The sequence below is a fragment of the Scyliorhinus torazame genome, chromosome 12 (genome assembly GCF_047496885.1).
Source record: "Scyliorhinus torazame isolate Kashiwa2021f chromosome 12, sScyTor2.1, whole genome shotgun sequence".
Taxonomy (NCBI): Eukaryota; Metazoa; Chordata; class Chondrichthyes; order Carcharhiniformes; family Scyliorhinidae; genus Scyliorhinus; species Scyliorhinus torazame.
In genome coordinates, this window is record NC_092718.1 from 24,610,725 (window position 1) to 24,633,411 (window position 22,687).

Consider the following 22,687-nt stretch of genomic DNA (forward strand, 5'->3'; position numbering starts at 1 on the left):
CCAGTTTTTCTTTCTGTCGATGAATCTGCTGGAGACATTTTAACTGAATTATGATTGGTTAGTTTCTTGCCATGAAACATGTTAATCTATATTTGAAGAATAATAACATGTTGACCGTGGGAGGTTACTGGAGAGTTTGACAGTTGCAATCGGTCGTGTAGCCATAGTTCCGCACCGTCATGAGGAAGGGTCATATCATGTTATATCGATTTATAGCAAATGGGATTTAATCCTATTAAACTCGCAGTTTTCACATCAGATTAGCATTGTAGCACTTTCTCCGCACACCCTGTCGCAAAGTAATGGGTGAAATGGCCATTTAGTTTGTGCCGACTACTGTATCATTGGTGTTTATTTTATTCTCATTGAAATGGATGATTATTCAAGGCATGTGATCTGCAGATCTGCCCAGTAAAACCGTGTCAATGATGGTCATTGCCAACCCAAGACAGACTACTGCAATCACTGCATGAACGATATCCCTATACATATACAGACCATGCATATATACACAAACATCGCCAATGCAGCCCACTGCAGTCTACCGCAGGCAGCAAGTTAGAAATACGGATTAGAAACTGTTTTTCTTTGATTTTCGACTTTAACGAGTATTTGCACCAAAGTCAATATCCCAATCCTGAAAATTCAAGGAACGACAATTCTAAACTAAATCGCTTCCACCTTCACACATTTTGAAAGATTGTTAATCGGATTTCAGTGCGAATTCATGCTAAGCGAATACATTTGTGATAGGACTCGGTCTATTATTTCATCTGCCAAATAATGTATGCGAATTCATGCATTCGATATCGTAAGACCACGCAGAAAGTGAATAACCAGTTCATGTTTAATCACTTTAAAAGACTATTAACACAATGAGGGGTTCCCCCCCCCCCTAAAACATGTCAAACCGCCAATTGGAAATAGACCCGGTGACAGCAGATAATGTTGCAGCGAATACCACCATGCAACGGGAGAATTGTTGCTGGAGTTGCAAGATTTCAACAATAGAAGAAGCTGTTTTAAAAGAGTTTTCGGTTTGAAGCGAAATACTGCAGAGATATTTTTAAAATCCTTAAAGTGGGACTTTTTATTTATTACGTTCAGGGGGATATTTAAATGCAAGTTGTTGCTGGCTTTGATGCCGGACTGACTGGAAAAGACAATTGCATAGTTCTGTGTAAATGTAATATCTTAAAGGAAAATAAATTAGAGCAAGTTTAAAAATGAGAGGGGCTGCCAAGGCCAATAGAGCTCGGGTTCCACAGAAATTAAAATATTGATCAGTATTTCTGTATGGGCTGATCTCGATTGTGCAGACACCCTGTTGACTACTCGATATCTGTAAATTCTATGATTCTATGATTAGTTCATCCTTATATATCTTCCGTTTTGTCGGCAATATTTCATCGTTTGAAACTTCAAATGATCCATATATCTGACATTGGTTGTTATTAACAGTGGATGCCGGTGAGGGAAAAGTATTCAATTTTCAAGCGTTATGTATTCATTCCTAATCTGGTGAATGAAAGAATGAGTCCGCATGAATTGAGCAATTTGAGTTATTAAATCAAATGCGTTTTCCGTTACAGCCAGCAGCTCGTTTCTGACTTTTGCTGGCTCCCCCTGTGCAGATTTATTTGCAAGGATAAAGGATACTCCAGCGAGGAAATAATAGAACATCGGGGAATTTCAAATCCAACCTTTCACGGCACTGTAACATCGGGGCTCAATATCCAGCCTTGCCACATGCTTTGTTAAATACGTTCTGTTCAAACTTATTTTTTTTCAACAAAAGCAAAATACCGCCGATTCTAGACATCTGAAATAAAAGTGGAAACTGCTGCAAATACTCAGCAGACCAGGCAGCATCTGTGGAGAGTTTCTCTGGTGCCTGATCCATTGATTGTTTCAAATATAATAACTTGATGCATTTTGTCTTGTTTCAGTAGAAACCATGTCACCACGAAGTTATTTATTTGATTCAAAATCAGAGTTGGAAAACTAAACTACGAAAACACTTCTATTGCAAAATATATGATCCAGTAATAATAATATGCAGACTAAATATTTGATTTTTAAAATTTACTTGGAAATCCTTTAGTCCACGTTCTCATATTTCGGTACATTCTTAACTTGTATATATTGGGTGTCAATCACGTTAATCAACAATATGCCAATTGCACAGTCAGACAAAACTATTGAACTCATTGGAGTTTCATTTAAATGGTTTCATAATGATAGTCTTGATATTTTGAGCCTACTCTAGCTATACATTCACATCGGTATGTTAATTCTTTGAGTCTATTGCATTTTAACCAATTATGAGACAGGGACTTTGAATGTACTGCACTTAACTTGCGCTTTTCTGTTGACACTGTTGTGGAACTCTGCTGATTTTTCGGGGTGTACATGCAGAACCGAATCTGTTGAAGAGCACCCCTCTCCCACCCTCTTACCCCCCACACACCACGAGTGTCATTTAGCGAAATAAAAATGACCCTCAACGTTATCCGAATCGAGAATTTTAAAAAAACATCCACTTCAAGTAAAAATGCCAATAAAATCTGAATTTATGGTACTTATAGTACTTGCACATTGATTAAGGACACTTCCATAGCCGGTGTTCAACAAAGGTTAAACTTCTCTTCTCTACTGTGTGATTTCAATCTATATGTGATTAATTGGCTAAGAATATAACGGTTGAAAAGTAAAAAGGAAATATGTATATGTCACAATATCCAGATTGTAACACATTATCCAAAGCCACAATCCGTAGCATGCAGGACAGACCAAAGGGCCGTTAGTATTAAAGGGGGGATTCGGTCTATAATTTTGAGAGTGTTTAAAATATCTGCCATGCCCCTGATATTTGTTCATTCTGGAACTTTTCCAGAAAGATAATTTGTAGTTTGGGTTTGTATTTTTTGTAAAATAACTTCGTCCTTGATAATTTGTGAGTTTCTTTGTTGCTGTGGGGAAATTATACGCTCAGTGAATGATCCCTTTTAACCGTTCAGTCAAATCTCCACACACTGTTCAGGTATTAATATGCCATCTCTTGCTACCGGTGTCTGTAATTTACACTTAGTTTAAATGGGCGATATTACCCAAACATTCCGTGTATTATAATGAGTGTTACAGTTTAACACTAACAATGATATAAATTTTATTGTGACAGCACACGGGAATAATTACATGTCAAAGAGGTGACAGGTTATAGGGTGGCGAGGGCGGTGATGGCTGTGCTGGGAAAGTATGTCACAAACTGCAGTCACGTGTAACAAGCTCATCTTGTTGCAGCCGCGTTTAGCCAGTGGGGTTGTTTTTTAGGAAGCCAGACCTTGAGAGTGGCCCAATCCTAATTTTTGACCCAACTCTGGGATTAAGTGGGCTGAGCTCACAATTTTTATACACTCACTTCCGGGTACGACTACTGTAATGGTTACAATAATTAACCGTAAAACTCGGATTTAGGAGTTCTGAAGATCTATGCAGTAAAGTGGAATCATGATTTGAAACACGTCCTTAGATTACAAATCGCGGGAAAAAACCCCCACAGGAACTTCAATGATGCAGTTTGTTATTCGTAGGTACAACAATTGAAAGAGTTAAGTCAGACACAACAGTAATTTTGATCAGCACAATTTAACAATTCTATCTAGGATCAATAGCTTTAATATATTTTTTAAAATTTAAAGTGCCCAATTCTTCCCCTCCCCCCCCCCCCCCCCCCCCCAATTAAAGGCAATTTAGGGTGGCCAATCCACCTATCCTGCACCTCTTGGATTGTGGGTCTGAACACGGGGAGAATGTGCAAACGCTACACAGTGACAATAGCTTTAATATTGATCATATATTATCATATATTTTTAATATTTGACTTGGACATCGCTGGTTGGTAGTTCAAAAATATTCTTGGAAAGTTACAAGCCATTGAATGAGTTGCGTTAAACACTCAAAACAGTTTATAATTGGGTTTTGAGTGTTGTTAATTCTCTATCATCGAATGGACACCCCCTCTTCCTGCTTCACTTTGTTCGTTTATGGAGCAGGCATTTCTGCTCAAATCACTGCTTTCAATTTCTGTTTTATTATTTGATCATAAATCGAAAGTGTGCAGGTGCCGTCCTGCCCCCCTACATTACCATTCGCTCATCTGGTGAGTTCCACCCTGGTGAAATCGCCAATTTCGCTGTTAAGGTGAAATTGAACGGATTCTGATGTATTGGCGTGTCGTAATTAAGTTTATCCATGTTAGCTGGTGGGTGTACGGTACAGCGGACTTTCACAAAATGCTCCAATGTTCACGGCAACATTCTCGCGATCTATCAACAATTCAATATCAGTATAATTAAGAGCGGTTCAAAGGGATGTTTAGAATCTATTTTCTGAGGAAATTTGCAAAAAAACTTTTACTTCCACCCGGCAGTTCTTCCTAGGGTAAGGGACTATCTTTAATGTCTCCTTTATTGCCCCAAGTGCCCAGTGTAAGGATATACGAACAATAAAGTGTTCATCGCTTTCAGCAGTTTTACAGTTAGTATCAACTTGATGCAGTAGACCAGTTAGAATTATAGTTTACATCTTATTGTTCTTGCTTTTGCAAGATATATATCACGATATATATCACGGTGCTCAAAATTAACTTGTAGAAAACTTTTGCTTCCAAGCTGGAGTCTCCGGAACTTCTAAAAATGTAACGTCGATCTGGAGAAGCAAAGGAACTGTCCCATTTCTTTCGACATCCTGGTGCATTGCTAACGTTGCTAACTTTGTTTACAAAGGTCTATGGGGCTTTTTTTTACCTTGATGTTTAACTTGAGATGCATGTAAAATCATTCCATTCCATCCACAAGATAATTGGCACCTGTTTAAATCGTGACAGTACATCTTTGGAAAGTATAGTTTTATTTTCCAATCAAGGGGCAATTTAGTGTGGCCAATCCATCTACCCTGCACATCCTTGGGTTGTGGGCGTGAGACCCACGTAGACACGGGGAGAATGTGCAAACTCCACTGCGCCATCCTGCCGTCCCACTGCCCATCCCTAAGGCGCAACAGGTTGTCCGAAAATTGCATTACATTGACCAGATGCCTTGGTTATTTTTTTAAAATAGGCTATTAGAAAGTGAAGCTGTGTTTCGGTACACATTGATCTGATTATAGGATGTTGCTTGTGCAGGAATTGCCACTGCTCAATTGCAGACAATGGAATAGGAAATAGCATTAAACGGGATTGTCTTTTGATAAGTAAACGGGAGATGAATGACTTCAGTCTTTCTTTCTGGTATCAGTAACGTGGCTCTTCTTATCTCAATGTGCTTAAGTAATTAATTGAAATTAATGCACATAAATTCATGGTATTTTGAACAGGTAACTTACTTCGCAGTCTGGGCCTATGGCTGTCTTCTGATTTCACAACATTAAACGGGAACGATATTGATGCGTTACTGCACGTGTAGCCAGAACTTAATGATATTGAACGAGACAATGATATAATAAAGGGTACAGGGACAGAGTAAAGGGAATGGGATAAGACTGGGCAAGTCCAATATGGAACACGCACCACAACAATCAACATATTCAGAATAACTGTCTTCTGCATTGAAAGAGAAGATTGTACATTGGCAACGGGTATCTCCGCGCCTTATAGATGGGATCTTACTCAGAACTGAATGGATTGGAGATGAAACATCTATATTTCAGACGTTAACCTGATGTTTCTACCTCTCAGATGCCGATCGGCCTATTGTGCATTTTTATATTGGTCGGGGGAGGCATTATGAAATCAGTGTACGGGCTTTTTTGTAGAAAGGCTTTGTTCACAATATCTTGTTTGATTTGTATGCATAAAATGTACATTTAAAATATCATTCACCTTTAGATTGAGTCTGGAGTTACTCTGCAGGTTTACAAGTCCGTAGCACACCAGGTGCACCTGAGCTGCGTCGACAATATAGCTCCCAAGGTTCATGAACTCTCAGCCAGGCAACACCTTCTTCATGCTATCTGACAAACAGATGGAAACTCTCCTCCTTGTGCGCTTACATTTGGAATCTGATCCGACCGTTATTTTTTCAATGTTTCTAAGAAAGCGGCTTCGTATCCATTGGATCGAGGAGGAAACGTTTTTATTTGCGAGAGTCTTTCAAGAAAGGTAGTAAGATTATAAAATCCAACCTGGGCTATGTAAAGGTCCAGAGAGACCTTCATTGATCTGAACAATTGCCTACGTCGCCTCTATAAAACGACGGGGTTTCATTCTGCTTAAAAATGCTGTTGGATGTTATTTCCAGGATAGTTAATTGAAATGATCCAATACTAGACAGATTATATAGTTTGTGCTACTGGAGCAGGACTAGGAGCCAGGGATTAATAGTGAAGGGGAATATTTAGGAGTTTGGTTTGATCAGCTTTGGGGGAAAAATGAACATTCATGCTTAATTTCCCACCAGGGAATTAAATTCCATGGTACACGGATAATGCTTTTGTTAGGAACATAGGGTCATAGGAACAGGAGTCGGCCATTCTGCTCATCGAGCTTGCTTCACAATGTAACTAGAACATGGCTGATCTGCTGCGTCATCGTCATTTCCCACTCTGTCTGCCTCTATCCCGCGACATCATTGATATTTAGAAATCTGTCGACCTCTGCTTTAAACAGATTCAATGGCTGAACCTCCATGGTTCTCCGTAGGAGCGAATTCCAAAGAGTCACTGCCCCCTGATTGAACAAATGCCTCCTAATCCCGGTCCTAAATGGCCCACCTCTTATTCTGAGATTGTTCTCTGGTTCTAGTCTGGAGAACCTTTGTTGTGCTGCTTCTGTGGCCAATGTGCCCTTCAAGTGTATGTTCTCCTACACTTAGTTTCTTGGTACTGCTTCTATTTCACATAGACATGTGAAGCTTGAACTCGAAATAACATTAATAGTAAAGGCTACCACACGTCGTTCACCCTGCACGCTTTTTATTGTATACCAAGTCGAAAAAACATATTTATACAGAAGGTTTCAGCGAGAAACACGTCCGAAAGCGTTTCACAAAGATGTAATCAGACAAGAATCAACATCCACCCAAATTATATTTTAAGAGAAGCGATAAAAGGTTTTGTGTAAGAGGTGGGTTTCAAGGAAGGACTTAAGGAAGAGTAGCTAGGTGGAGGGCGGGAGGAAATTCAGGGCATGGACCCGAGGCGGCTAAAGGCTGAAGAGTAGGAAGGGTGCACAAGGCTGAAGAGTAGGAAGAGTGCACAAGATGAAAGAAACAAATATTTCAGACGGGTTTATAGGACTGAAGGAAGTTACAAAAATAGGGAAGCATGAGATCATTTATGAAAATAAGCAAAACAAGAATTCTCATTTCTACGGAATGGAGGGATGGATCAATGTTGAGTGGGCAGAGAAGTGTCAAATGGAATTCAATGTGGAAAAATGTGACGTAATATATGGAGGAGGGGGGCAAAGGAAACAAGGGAATACTCAATAAAAGGGAAGATATTGAGAAAGGTTGAGGAAGTGAGGGATCTTGGAGTGCATGTCCATAGGTTGTTGAAGGTGGCAGGACAGCTGAACAAGGTGGTCAAGAAAGCACGTGGAACACTTTCTCTCATTGGGTGAACTATTGGAAACAAAAGCAGGGATGTAATGATGAAACTGTATAAAATGCTGGTTAGGCCACAACTTCAGTTTTGTGGACAGTTCTCGTCACCACATTACAGGAAGAACATAATTGGTCTGGAGAGGGCAGCACGGTGGCACAGTGGTTAGCATTGCCGCCTCACGACGCTGAGGTCCCAGGTTCGATCCTGGCTCTGGATCACAGTCCATATGGAATTTGCACATTCTCCCCGTGTTTGCATGGGTTTCACCCCCACAATCCATAAATGTGCAGGGTAGGTGGATTTGCCACGCTAAATTGCCCCCTACTTGGAAGAAATGAATTGGGTACTCTAAATTTATAGGAAAAAATAAAATAATTGTTCTGGAGAGAGTGCAGAGGAGATTTACAAGAATGTTGCCAGGACTTGAAAATTGTCCATCTGAGGAGAGATTGGATAATCTGGGGTTGTTTTCCTTCGAACACATGAGGCCTAATTTGGGTGTACACAATTATGAGAGGCCTAGACTGGGAAGACTTTTTTCCCCTAACTGAGGGGTCAGTTGACAGGGAACATAGATTTAAGGTAATAGGTAGAAGGGTTAGAGGACACATGAAGAAACATTTTTTTCACCCAGAGGGTGGTGGGTGTCTGGAATTCACTGGCTAAATTGGTGGCTGAGGCTGAAATAGTCAACTCATTGAAAAGGTACTTGGATCTGCATAAAACCTTGCAGTGCTGGAACCTGCAAGATTACGGACTGGGTGCTGGAAAGTAGGGTTAAAGTGAGTGGCTCGTTTCTTCTTTTATCTATTTTTGCCGGTGCAGACTCAGTGGGCTGAATGGACTCTTCCTGCACTTTAACTTTTGTAAGGTTTCTATGGAAGCAAATGGAGATTAGTAAAGAAGGGCGCTGAGTGGAACTTAGTGTGGGATGAGATATCAGCAGCAAATCTTTGGATCAGCAGAAGTTTATAGAGGATGGGAGGCCAGCATTGAAAACATTCAAACAGTATAGAATGTAACTGAAAAATGATTGGATGAGAATTTCAGCAGCAGATAGACTGGAGGCAGGCACAGAGGAAAATAATGTTATGGAGAGGGAAGTTTTGTGATGGGAAGACTATGGGATCAAAAGGTCAAATTGAAGTAAGATAGAATGCACACAATCTACTTTAACATGGGGCAGTAGTCAAGCAGGGAAGTAGAATCAATGATAAAGGTGCAGAGTTTGTTTTGAGGCCCGGACACTGAAAGGTAAGTGTATCTGGTTTATGGCAGTGTACTGGAGAAGCAGTCTGGTAGCACAGAGATAATAGATGCATTGAGAGAGACCAAGTGTCAATCGATGCATTGCTAAGATTTGGTACAGCGTCACTATCAAGCACCAGTATTAAGCTTCCACAGCTCTTCTCTAATGATTTGCCTGAAAGTCCAGTATCAGAAGAGGATTTGTATCAGTGCTTGCCACAGTGGCCTTTTCGTGTCTTATTGGACTACGGTGGCCAAATTCTGAGCAGTTTTGTAGTTAGACTGCACCAATCAGAGAGCGAAGACTTTCATCACATCACTCTGGTACAGAAGTCAATTCCAACTCCAACAATGACAGTATAAAGTGCAATTGAAGAGAATGAGCTGAAAAAAGGCTCTGATATAAAGGCTGCTTAATGTCTACACCTACATTTATTTAAAAAAATCATCGGAACCCTAAATTACACTCCAATATGTGACTCGCTCCAAGATGTTAATTATTCGCAGTGTGAACCATTCAAAACTTTTAATTAAGCTATTCCCAATCTTTCTTTTATTTTGGCCTTTCTCTTATTCCAAGCACGAAATACTCCAACTTTTATTTTCATTGAGGTTATTACAATATTTGAGGTTGATATTGAGGCTATTACAATATTTCCTACTCAAACATAGTCCACCTTTGGATCTTAAAGCCCCCATGCCCTTTCACTTTCCCTACATTCTTGGAAACTTCAAGCTTTTAAACCCTGGCCTTTCTGTTATTCAGTTAGTGCTTTCCATTTAGAAGGCTGGAGTTTACATGTCTCCACCACCGAAGCACCTATTATTCACCAATCTTCCGGGAAAGTATTAAGGGAGGTTCCATTATCAGAGATCCAGTTCTTGAGATGCGATGTTAAGCCACGGCCCCGTCTATCTGTTCTGCTGGATCTCCAATATCCTGCAGAAATATTTGTAAAGCAGAGAGCACTTCGGTGTCCTGTCAATTCATCCCTCGACCAACAGCAGATAAAGGTTAACTGTTAATTCAGCGAGCTGCTGTCTGCACGTGATTACTTGCTGTGTGCAACATTGGCCGTTTATTTCCCGCTATAAGATTAACTGCTCTTCAATCCCATTCAAGAGCTTTGCGATATAAGAGCAATATATAAATTGTTTTTCTTGATTTGCCTTGCCTCCTATTCTACATTTACACTCTTCAGCCTGAACTATGAATTTTCATCCAAGTTTCTTATTACGAAGAAAGATACTGCAGGTCTTTGTGGGCAGCACGGTAGCACAAGTGGATAGCACTGTGGCATTACAGCGCCATGATCCCAGGTTCGATTCCCCGCTGGGTCACTGTCTGTACACATTCTCCCCGTATCTGCGTCGGTTTCCTCCCATAGTCCAAAGACGTGCAGGTTAGGTGGATTGGCTATGATAAATTGCCCTTAGTGACCAAAAAAGGTTAGGAGGTGTTATTGGTTACGGGGATAGGATGGAAGTGAGGGCTTAAGTGGTTCAGTGCAGTCTCGATGGGCCGAATGGCCTCCTTCTGCACTGTATGTTCTATGTTCACTGCGCTCATTCATTAGCGTTTGATGCAGTTTCATTAGTTTTCCTATTGTATATTGGCGGGTGAGCAATTCTGTGAAATGATGATGTTGTAGCTATGAGAATACTGCTTAGTAGGGGGCACAGATCAATTCTTCTGATGATGCAGTAGATTAAGGAAGCACACAGTGTAAGACTGAACTATGCCAACCACAGATATAAGATTTGGTCCATATTTTGTTCTGAGTCGGTTGTTGTCTACCCCAGCAGCACTTAGGGTCCAATTGACCTCATATCTGGGCTAATAAGGATTCTTGCTGGAAAGTACTTGTGCGCGGGAACTTCAGCTGAGGACAGAATTGGCTATTATGTCCCCCCCCCCCCCCCCCCCACAAGTAACCTCCTACCAACACACAGATGCCTGGCTCATCTGATGAACGAACACACGAGATATCACAGGTATGCCAATATCCACACAATTACATTCCACAACTTAACACCTTGAGGAGGAAATTGCAGAAATATATTTTATCAAATGTTTCTTTGCACCAATAAAAAAACGAGCACTTTCTACTCAGATATTACACGTCTGATCAGACTTACAATGCCAAGCAGTGTCAACAGTTCCATGCAGATTACATGCTGTGATGAATATTGATTTTCAAAGTCAATTGCTACATGTAAAATTACATTGAATGGTGTGCAATCTGCACATGATTCTATGATTAGATGATTCTATATTGATTCTCGTGTTAGTTTATGATGAAATGTGATTCATAATATGACCAGGGTACTATTTGTAGACCACATGTGCTTCACACGGGACAATGACATATTTAATGCAACATGCATTTCTGGGCCAAGATTTATAGTCAACTTACTACCATCATCACAGTCAAGGAGAATATAATTTGATGTTTTGGTAAGAGCCATTTCAGTCTTGTTGCAGGGGCAGAAGTAAAATAAAGAATGGCATAAGTACAAGATTGATTTCTGATCTTTTCTGGATTAGTTTATGCCATAAATCCCTAGGAAGAGGAAGGGAAGCTGGGAAGCAATCTGCTTATGATCACTAGACAATGATCGATAGCTTTCACTTATGTAACATCTTTAACAAAATAAAACATCCCAAAGTTCTTCACGTGAGCTTTATCAGACAACATTTAATATTGTCCCATATAAAGAGGTAGCCAAAAGCTTGGTCATAGTGGTATGCTTATGTAGCATCTTAAAGCTAAATGAGAGAAATTGAGATGCGGAGATGCTTAGGGAGAGAATTCTAGAGCTTAGGGTTTAGACAACTGAATACATGAAATCATGCTGGTCAAAATTGGAGTTCTAAGATGGTTACACAGCTGGAGGAAATTACAGACATGGAAGGGATGAGTCCATGCAGGAATTGGAAAATTAGGGCATTCATTTAAATTAAAGGGATTGCTTGGTCAGAAGCCAAAATTAGGTCTGCGAGCACTGTGGTGATGGGTGAACAGAACTTATTGCAAGTTAGAATACAAGCTGCAGAACTTTGGGTGAGTGCAAGATTTAATAGGAGGTTGGTTAGGAAAGCCATGATGTGGAGGTGCTGGCGTTGGAATGGGATGGGCACAGTAAGAAGTCTTCCAACACCAGGTTAAAGGGGCTGTTTAGCACAGGGCTAAATCACTGGCTTTGAAAGCAGATCAAGGCAGGCCAGCAGCACGGTTCAATTCCCGTACCGAATGTGGCGACTAGGGGCTTTTCACAGTAACTTCATTTGAAGCCTACTTGTGACAATAAGTGATTTTCATTTCATAAAGTCCAAAAGCTTTATTGGAATCACTAGCTTTCAGAGCGTAGCTCCTTCATCAAGCGAGTGATGAGTTAGCTTACACAAACCTATCTTCACACTCCTGATGAAGGAGCTACGCTCCGAAAGCTAGTGATTCAAAATAAACCTGTTGGACTTTAACCTGGTTAGGAAAGCAGTAGAGTAGGCCAGTCTGGATGGAACAAAAACGTAGACCAGTGTATGAAAATCAAGGTGCTAATGTCAGGATTAGCCTGAATTCTTGGGATAACATTGAAAATTTTGGTTTGTAAAAATATAGTCAAAGTTAGCAACTACATTTCTACTCCCCATTTCTGTATTTTCATTAGATAAATATCTTTGGACGTGGGGAAAATGGAGAATCATTTGCATTTGTGGCTAAAAATTGGACCCAAATTAAAAAGGCGGATCCTTTTCATTAAATGTTATGCATTTGAAAATGAAGAGTCCTGATAATTATCTGATAGATAACTTAATATTGTAGGACAATTACAATATACAGTCTGAATTATATGGAGTAAAAGTTTGAGCTTTACATTGCTGCAAACTGTATGAAGTTATCCAAATAGAATTCTCTTAAACCATCTCATGGAGGCACATTCTTTGATTCAGCCTTACACCAGTTCCAACCCACCTGCAGTACAATTTTAAAAGGTTCTCTAGCAATTCAGTAAATTGAAAGTTTTTTAAACATGAACTTCAGGGCGAAACGGAGCAATTTGGTCTATTGAACCCAATCCGTATAGATTTTCCTTTCTCTCCTTCATGAAAAGAAGAATCAAGCAGTGTCGACAATGTCCATATAATCCTCAGTCTCCCTTACCGACATATATTGATCCAATTCATTTCAGAATCAGTCAATTGACCCCAAAATGAATAATCAGGTCTGCGTGCATGTTCCACATTTTTATAATAATGTCTAACATTGCCCAAGTCTCATGCATTTTGTATAATATTAATCTTTATTGTCATAAGTAGTCTTACATTAACACTGCAATGAAGTTACTGTGAAAAGCCCCTCTCTATGTGCTCTCTCCAGAGCTCATCGACCACACGAAGCAATTTGTTACCTCAAACTACTGTGCAAGGTTCAACTGTTAGTGAGAATTGGCAATCATGTCAAGTGTTCAACTAAAATGTTAAAAGCACTTTAAAATGCTGGTGTTCAAAAGTGGTAGCTCTTATCAGATCTGCCAAGATAGTCTCTCCCTGCCACCTCGCCTGAACACGACTGGATTTCACAATCATCCTACTGCCTGAACATGGTTCACGAACCATTTTACTTTTCCGATTCCCTCATGTTGCATTCTTAATCACTGCTTGAAACTTTATCTCCTCTTTTCAGTCCTTCCCTTGCTCACATTTCTGGCTCCTCTGTTAATTTTTCTTCACTACCAGAGCGTTTTTTAAAAACTATTTCCAACGGCTTCCAACAATGGAACTCCTTGCTTCCGTTAACCAATTGGATTTGGAGTTTCATGTTTGATGTCAGCTCACTGCCAATTGCATTGATCCGTCTAATTGGATGTTCATGGTATTTACACCCGAGGAATGGCTGAATTAGTCCAATAGGCCAATAGCAGTCTTTATCCTCCGAGCGAGCCTCTGCTCACCTGACTTACCTCAACCTGTCAACATATCAAGCATGTCGCCTCGTCTTTTCTTAGTCCTGTTCTATGTGTGCTGGTTTCTCAGCTGTAGAGGATTCCAGTTGACACACACATATGATCGCCCAAACTCAGTTACACCAGAACCCGGAGACCATTTAAATTGGATATCTGGTCGCTTGGCTGTTGTGCAAGTGGGACACCCTCGCTGCCAGGATATTGCCAATCTCGGAAAGATTATTCGCAAAATTAATTCACCGGGTTATACACAGTTATCCAAATCTAACCTCTTCCTCCAATATTTATGCAAATCCATATGCTGTGCATATTCCAAGCCTGCGCTTTTTCCAGATGGGCGTTAATGTGACGTTTGTTGAAATTTGGAACACCTGAACTTGGATATAAATTTGGTATTTTTCGCTTGTTTGCAGTGGCATCCTTTTACAGGATAACTTGCCTCTTTCAAAACGGAGCAGTTCATTTGAAGAAACGGTGTTGTATGATAATTGAAGCTAATTATATTAAGAAAATGCACCCATATATTAAGAAAATGCACCCATTATTATAATTTCCAATATATAATCTGCATTTATCAAAATAAATTAAGTCGGTTTAAACAACTCACCACAGTTAATGGGATAATTTGGCCGTTTGTTTATTGTTAAAGGCGAAAAAAAAAATCAAGCTCTAAATTGGTGAGCACTCAAACTGATGCACGCATCTCTGAAAGTGGGATTGTAATGTAATCTGAACGTCTCAGTATTTTAGTTATCTCTAATACATCTTTTAGTAGCACGCTGGGTCTAATCTTCTATTTTACTAGTCTAACCATAGGTTTATGCGTTTGAGTCATCCATTTAGATGTAGAAACTGTCCAAATGCAGCTTATTTTAATCGCACATTGTCAATTCGGTCTGTCATTTTCTCGCATTATTCCTGGAATAACTTTGTGTGGGATAGCATTGCAGATGGTGCGAATCTGTCAACGCCGGGAGCAAAGGACTAGATATTACAGGATCCGGATTTAGCGAAGAATAAATCGAAATCAAAACTGAAAAGTCAGTGATTCCGGAACATTCTGTTGTTCTAGGTCGGTGTAATCCACATCTTTACCGAATGATGACCCTGGGATATCTCATTCACAAATCACAGACATTGGAAAGCTCACGTGTTAATAATCTTCCTTTAAGATAATCCTCCTTCCCCAAGTGGAGAAATGTCGCCAACAATGAATTATTCTGTCACAGGCTGAGGCAAGATGCTAATTTGGGCCCGACACGAGGAGACGGTGGACAGAAAATGCAGAAGATGTTTTCAAAATCACGGCATCCTGAGACGATGTAACTAAACGTGTTAATTTTAGAGGAAACATTGAGGCGGTAAACCCACTGATAATGTGGAAAATTAAAACAAATTATTCTCTATGTGATAAATATAATCTTTATAATGACGTTTTGATATTTTACATGCAGCCAGCAATGACTGGTTACGTTGTTGACATCACAGTAATAACTAACAGCCTTATAAACACATGGACACTGAAAATCAATAACTTTCCTTTGTGAAACTGATTTGGATCGTTCTAATATTTGTTTATTGCAAATTGGACAACGAGTTCAATGAGAGAGGAGAAGGTGGTAGGTTTACAGATCGGGCTTCATAAAGGGATTTTTTTTCAAGGGGGGGAAAACAGATGTGTGTGCAATTGGTTGTAAATGGGTTATAGAAAGGGCAATTTGCTTTGAAGAACGTGGGTCTAAGTGCCTAGAAAAAGGAGGATTGTGCTGATCTAAAGACAGCATTGTGGGGAAGGCTATTGAGTTACTGTACACAGTGCTCAAATGTAATCAGGCTAGCAGGTGCATTAGCTCAGGCACAATGACTGCTGCCGAACACGCAGCACTGCCTGTTAATGGAGCGCCCATACTTAGCACGCACGTACACAGTTCCTTTTCGAACCTCTACCGAAGCACAGAAACAAGGAAAAAGTCCCCTCCCCGATAATCTCGTTTCTTTTTAGGTAAATTTGCAGTGATAGGGTAAGAATTCAATCAGGTTATCCATACGGCAGATAGGTATTGAAAGGAAAAATTTTAAAATATATATATTTGGAACACGAAGTGATTTAATTCGATTTTGAAAAAAATTCGATTTTGCACAGCATGTGTTATGCATTGAAGCAGCGGGGGTGGTATGTGGGTAGGGGAGGGGGTGTTGGAGGGGAAGGAGGGTGTGGCATACCCCGTTATAGAACAGGGTTAAAGCGGTGCTGTCCTTTCCAGGTCATACACTATCAGGATGACTTCTTAACATGGTATATATTTTGGCATCATGGTGGCAGTTTCTAGTATTGAAAAGGGGAGGGGGAGTGTTCAGTCAGGACTTGCAGTAAAACAGAACAGTAAAATAAAAAGAAATAGCTGCTGCATTAACCAGTGGCCTTGCTCAACGACTGGAAGAGTCAAGGCAGAAACCTCAACCCATTGGAAATCTTTCAAAAGTTCATTATCAGAACTTCCTTTAAAAATTGTGATTTTTAGCATTTCTGTATACCTCATTAATCGGTATTTTTGTTTCCAATTTTATAATACCCCATTATTCGTCATGATCACGTCAGATGAAAAACGCAGATTCCTATAAACCGTCAGGAAAATCAATTGTGTGGAAATTTGAGCCTTTGCAACTTTCATACGCTCTAACCCAAGCCAGACGTAAAAAACTTGTAGATTTATGGTCTGATTGTTTGAACAAGAGAATGTAATGTCACCACGCTTTCTAAATTTATGAACATATGTCATCCTATAGTCACAAATAAAATCCGAACTCTCAAGAATATCAGTTCATTGTAAAGGGCTTTTCAATGTTAATATCATTTGTTCCTATTGTTGAGATTTCCTGGGGAAATATGAAGGTCAGGACAGCAAGTTTGACAAGAATAAGCAAACCGCTAGGTTCAACCAGAGTTTTTAGACCTTGGGGGGGAGGAGCCAAATATCCAATATGAGAAAATTGAAAACATTTTATTTTCACCTCCCCACTTATTTCCCAATCGCCTAAAGATTTGGGGTATTTTGGTGAGGGCGACGAGAAACATTAGGAGGGGACAGAAACGCAGGCATGGGATCAAATCCCCCCCCCCCCCCCCCCCAGCCCACACACACACACACACTCCTTTGTTTACCGGATTAATTCGTTCTAGAAGAATGCTAGAGTTTTACGAAAATAATATTTAATCTGGGAGGGGTGGGTACACTGGTCAAGTTTGCCTCCATTTTAATGTAGATGGGTTGGCGATGGTTGAACAGGTAGGAACTAACGTGGCTGCAAGGCACATTCTAAACTTCTTAAACATAAAGTGGAACTTAGGGTCAAACTAAGGCGAAAGGCCTGAGAATAACAGGTTACACCTTTGCCCAAGCAATTTCTGGATTTTACAATGCGGGCCTGGACAGATATTCTTCCCTATGGTGTACCGTTAACCCTGATAGTCAGTTCCATTAGATTCGGGTTGATGGGGTTTGCATTCCAAGTTCTTATTTTTACATACCATTTAATAGGTTCCTACTCCTGTCACAGTGACCTGAACCGAAAGACGTTAACAATTCGTAACCATTCCTGTTGGGATCACGTGATCTTACTGCTCTCTGCTAAACGCCACCCAGTCCTGATCGTTCGGTATTCCCATTTTGCCAGTATATATATTTTTAATGCTACGCCCCGTTATTAAAATGAAGAAGTAATATACAATCCTACAGAAAACAAATCTTCAAGTCTACATCCTGATATTGACAGATTTGCAAGCCATTCTGTTTTTTGTTTAAATGCATTATCCTGTCCTCATGATCACATGTCAGGTCGTGGCAAAGCGGCTCAAAGCGATGACAATTGGAACTGAGAGGCAGTGCAAATGTTACCCTACTCGATCATAAAGACGAAGGCCCGTTGGCAATTACTTATTGTTCGGAACCCCTCAGAAATCGCAAATCCATCAAGTGGCCACATTGCTTCAACATTCAGAACCCTTTTCTCTGCCACTCTGTTTTCTCCCAAACCGGCGACGTGACGGAAAGCTTAATCCGTGGCCCCTACCACTTTCATAAATATCCTGCCTCTTCATTTAGTTGAGTTTGGGGAAATTTGGAGGAAAAATTAGATGTCTAGTTTGCCTTGTTGGGGTGCATTCTCTTAATTTCCCCCAATATGAAATTCGGCGTGATCCTGAAGTTTAAAAGTATATCTATCATGTAGAATACACAGAATGATGGATATGGTCTCAATAAATAATCCGCAATAACCGGATCGCCCTGATGTAAGGGCAGTGGCACAGTTTAGGATCCATCGCGCGATTTTCTGAATAATGTTACACAAAGAACCGGAAGGGTTTATTCGGTTTCTTCCCTTGGCTTCCCTGTTTATTTACGCGATTGCAAATGGTATATTTATGCCAGGTCTCAGTCGCTGGCAACTCCGATTCCTCAGCGCCATGTTCCTGAGGTGGGCGTTTAATATTCCGATCACGTAAATATTATAATAAAGGTGAATCTCCAAGAATTGGACCCAAAGGGGGGGTCAAAGGGAAATTGACCTGGGCGTCAGTCAGAATCGAATTTCCGAGTCTTTGGTCGCACTTGGAGATTGGGCAGAGTTTTAATACCTAGTCTAGCTAAGAGACACAGGATTGATTATTTATTTAAATACATTATTTGATATGTCGACAGAAGTATTCTAGCTGGGAAACGGCTGGTGTGCAAACCGCGTTGACAAACATCACATTCATTCATTCACACATCCGCTGATTGCATTGCGCAAGCGGTTTGTGCGCCTGTTTGGCACATTCACAACTTTAAGGTTGCGTTTAGGAAATCTTCCTGGGGTGAATTGGGAGCTGGAGACTTAAAACTGCACCGTAATACAAAATGGCTGGCTGTGAAATAGCCAACCCCCTTTCCGTCTGCCCCTCCTGGGGGTGGGGGGGAGAGAGAGTGTGGGGACCGACATCCCAATTGCAGCTCCGCGTCGCATTCCTCATGCCTCTTACATCAAACAGCGAAGAAGCCAGGCGCCGTATTCACAGACCCGACTCAACCAATCCGGTCCATACACTGCCCGGTCGATGGGGGAAACGATCTCCCGCAGGAAACGCCGTCACTCTCCGAGTTTCTCCTTAAAGTATATGGGTTTCATTTTTAAAACAAATCTAGCCCTCCTTTTATAACAGGGGTGGCGGGGGTACTGATGACAAGTTCCTGATTCGAGAATTAGGATGGTGTCTACCCCCACCCCTCCTTCCAGTCCATTTACAACACACATCCCCTGCTCCCGACGCAACTAACCGGGTTGCAGCATCCCTCCGAACTGTTTGTGGAAAGAAACGATCAAACACTCGGCGGGAATGCTTTGTCTTATTTCCTGTTTCACCATTCGGATCACAGGTCAACAATTTGCCTGTCGTCATTTAGCGATTCGTTTCAGACTCCAATGTCACGAAGGAATAAAAACTCTTTTATTTGTAATTACCTGGTTCCCGCGCAAAATAAATGCACAGAAAATTCTCCTGCCTGAAATGTCCCCCTCCCCCTCCCTTCACTTTCCAGGGAACTGCAAAGTAGCAAAGTTAGAATTTGCCCGTGAGCCACTTGGTTGTGGTCAGTGTGTGTCACGGGCTGACCTTTTAGAGCTTTGCTGACTGCTGGGTACACCACCCAATGAACACAAAATAAACCCCAAGGCTTTCAATCCATTTCCGATACAACTGAGTGATCTAATATCCCTGACACGTAAAGCTGTTGGCAGGATAACTCCATTCATTAACCGTGACCCTTAAAAAAAAACACGGGCTGTCCTGGAGCCCTAGACGGTGTTCAATCTCTGCCCAGATGATTCCAGTGCTACACAGCTAATTGATCTGTTGACCGAGTCAAAGTCTAAATTATGTGGTGGATCTGTTCGGGGGAAATTTATTATTGAATAACCAGTTGATCAATAATGTGCTGTGTAAAGTCTCTCATAACTTTAAATGTTAATATAAGTGTGTAATTTCGACAGCATGGCAGTTGGAGATAGCCTATTTTGTGCAGGATCTTAATGTAATTTAGTTATTGCAAAATATATATATACAATTAGAGCATGCCCTCCCAAACTGACCGTGAGATGCTTTCGATGATGCATCTTTCAAGTTACTTATAATCATTTTCTATTTAATTGTTCCATCAGAAAGTATAATATTTGACTGGCCCAGTTTGGGTTTTCAATCGAAGCTAAAAGATTATTAACCTGCAAAATAAATAGCGAAAGAGTAACTTTTTTATATATACGTTCTTTTTTGAGTGGCGGGTCAAGGAAATACATTCAAACTGCTCTAAGCAAGCTTAAATGTCACCTCCTCCCCGGCACTGTCCATTGTGATTTATGTATGAACTCGTCTGGCGAACTTTGCCTTTGGTCCGTTTAAAAAAACCCTGTAAGGTTAATATAATCGATTAAACGGATTATTCGATTCAGCAATGACACCGCTTAACAAATCCGTGTTGGAAGTGAGGGACGGCTGGCTGAGGTGACATTGCTGCGGAGGGTTAGCAATTCAGCTCAGGCATTGTGTCAGAGGCAACCTCATTGTGGGATCACTTAATAGTCCTAGCTCTGGTTTGTGTCGGGTCAAACGGTGTCACTACCCAGATAGCAACCGCCAATGACCTCTGATTTATTCAAAGATTGGACATGCCTTCCCCTCCCTCTCAAATACCAGTAAGCACCAACATTCCACAACATAGCCATTTCGAATTCGACTTCTCGATGTCCACACCGTCTCTGGCCCCAACAACCCGCCCACCCCCACACTCATCTCGTCCCAAAAGCCACCAGCTTTAACAAATACATAGACAGACATTCCTTACCTTGTCTTCGGGGTCAAAATGCAGTTCCTTTTTTGAATTCGCTTTCTTCCGAATGCCAACGTGTCGAAGTTGTTGAAGTTTAGCGATCTTTCGTCTCCGCTGATAGTGAAAAGTTACCAAATCACCCCCCCCCCCGCCCCCCCCCCCCCCCCCACTACTCTTTTTTTAAAAAGCGTATCCTGACACGTATTGCTACCATGTGTTGAGTCGTTTACTCATGTATCGATGCCAATCAAACTGAAATGGGAGTACGTATATGATTATGGCAGAAATTTCGACTAGAGCATAATTTGAGTCCCAAAACCACAACAGTGCGCTTTAAGTTTGATGCACAGGCGCCCAAGCAGTGCCAAGTACAGGGTAGGAATAAAGAGCAATTGTTGGGCCAGACAAAAGGCCCGACACTGGAAGGAGCAGAGCTCTCAATAAAGCCCACGAACTTGCACTTGAACTTGGCTGTCCATTCTGTCTCAAACTCACCACCATTCCACCTAAAGCATGCATTCATCCAACAGCTATATAGTTCTGGTGACAAATGCACATGGATCTTCACTTCTGCATAGTTTATACATTTGAGCCCATGGTCTATGTGCAGAGAGCAAATGGCAATTGGAAAAGTTTCAATTTGCTTTCAAATTCCCAGACACCTTGTTAAGGCAGCAGACTTGCTACAACACGGTACCTGCTGTTCAGAAGCGTGTTCAGGTTGAAATATTAGTGCATGTAATCATATTTCTTCCGATCCTGGATTAATTGCAAAAGAAAACGTGGGCTGTATTAACCATTGTAGGCTGTTAATTTAATTTGTGGTTATGTAACTAGGTCGCAAGCACTGCCTGAAATACACAAATTGGAGCAATTGTGATAATCTCCGGATAATTTGGCTGAAGTTGATAAAACGGTGTAACCTTTATTAGACTTGCAGCAGGAGGCGTCCCGGTAATTAAATACACACGGTAATAGCAATATATTGGAATTTAACATTACTGAGCAGAATAGTGAGAAACAAATAAGCTCTCTTAAAGAGCCGACACGGGCACAAGAGCCGGATTTCATAGCATTTACAGTGCAGAAGGAGGCCATTCGGCCCATCGAATCTGCACTGGCCCCTGGAAAGAGCGCCCCATTTAAACCCACACCTCCACCCTATCCCCATACGCAATAACCCCACCTAACCTTTCAGGACACGAAAGGCAATTTAGCATGGCCAATCCACCTAACCTTCATATCTTTGGGTGACTTCCTTCTGTACTGTAGGGTTCAATTAGTGCCCTCTCAAAATCTTCCGCCCCCTCCTGTTAATATTATACTTGTTACATTTCAAATGTTCGAGTTAGACAACGAAGTAGATCCCTAGCAAACACGGCAGTATTTTTAAAATAAAATATTGAAAGCAGACCACAATCTTAACCTCGCTAGTTGACCCCAAATAACCTCTATTCAAACAGTTGCCTGCCGAGACTCAATAGACGTGGTAGGCACACAAGTGGTGATGATCACGAGGGCAGCCACCTTTTTTTTCTCCAAATATGGTGTAATTTTTTTTTTCTTTTTAGATTAGTTTTTTTTTACAGGCACGGTCAAACATTGGGAGGAGGTGTTTTGATACAAAAGGAGAGGTTTGAGAAACTTTGGTGAACTTTTCCGCATTTAAAAAAACCGCTTCACTTAAAAGTGGACAACTTCAAGAGAAAGGGCCGGCTATTTGCCAAGTGTGTGAATTTCAATCTTAAAGGGGTGAAATTTCTGTTGAGTGGGCAGATTGAGAGTTTCCAGGCTCTCTCTCTCTCTCTGGTCTGTGTGTGTAAACTGGTTAGTGCTGATAGTCTCACTGGCTCGCACACACTGTTTCTGTATGTGTTTCTGTATGAGTGTGTGTGAGAGAGAGAGCCTGTGTCTGAGTGTGTGAAAGAAGCGCTAATAAGATTCCAAGCACGTCCTCCGTCTCCTCCTGTCATTCGTAAGTTAATTAAACAGCTAATAGCAGCTGC

General features: G+C 40.9%; 1 long non-coding RNA gene across 1 annotated transcript in view; it reads right to left on the minus strand.

The window, feature by feature from the left end:
• LOC140387156 (uncharacterized) overlaps positions 1 to 20,827 on the minus strand; it is a 312,793-nt gene extending 291,966 nt beyond the window's left edge. Inside the window, exon 1 of the long non-coding RNA XR_011933742.1 lies at positions 20,697 to 20,827. This is a non-coding gene — a long non-coding RNA (uncharacterized lncRNA). The remainder of the gene's footprint in view (positions 1 to 20,696) is intronic.
• Positions 20,828 to 22,687: the final 1,860 nt, after the last annotated feature.